We start from the raw sequence: 527 nt of genomic DNA, 5'->3' as shown, positions 1-527 counted from the left end.
GGGCCGGCGGCCGCGGCGCTATATAGGGCGGCCCGGGCGGCAGGAGGGGACGGCCGGGCGCGGAGCGGAGCCGGCGGCGGGCGGCGACGGGAATAAACCGGAGGGACCCTCTCCTTTGATTTGTTTTTCTCCCCCTTCTCTGTTTGCCCCCTTCTCCGCTCTTTCTCCTTCTTTCTTTTCCGGAGCGTTTTTGGACCAAGTTTTCTTCAGACCGTCGGGGCTTGGCTTTTTACATTTTTTTTTAATTTTTTTTTTACTTTTACAAAGCGGGTTTTTTGTTGTTTTTTTTTTTTTTTCCTGACTGTTGTGTGTGCCCCCCCCCAACCAAAACCCAACCAGAAAAAAAAGTTAGTGTCGAGCCAAGCGATTCCGGCGCTCCGCCGGGGGGAGGGGGGGGGGGGGGGGAGAGAAGGCGAAAAAGAAAAAGTTGCCTTTGTTGCCGCCGAGCTCCCGGCACCTTTATGGGCTTGCGGGCCGGCGGCTGAAGAGCGAGCGGGCCGGCGGCGCAGCGCTCCGGGCGGCTCCTC

This window comes from Haliaeetus leucocephalus, unplaced genomic scaffold, assembly GCF_000737465.1.
Source record: "Haliaeetus leucocephalus isolate CR32 unplaced genomic scaffold, Haliaeetus_leucocephalus-4.0 Scaffold41, whole genome shotgun sequence".
Lineage (NCBI taxonomy): Eukaryota > Metazoa > Chordata > Aves > Accipitriformes > Accipitridae > Haliaeetus > Haliaeetus leucocephalus.
This window is presented reverse-complemented; position numbering follows the sequence as displayed.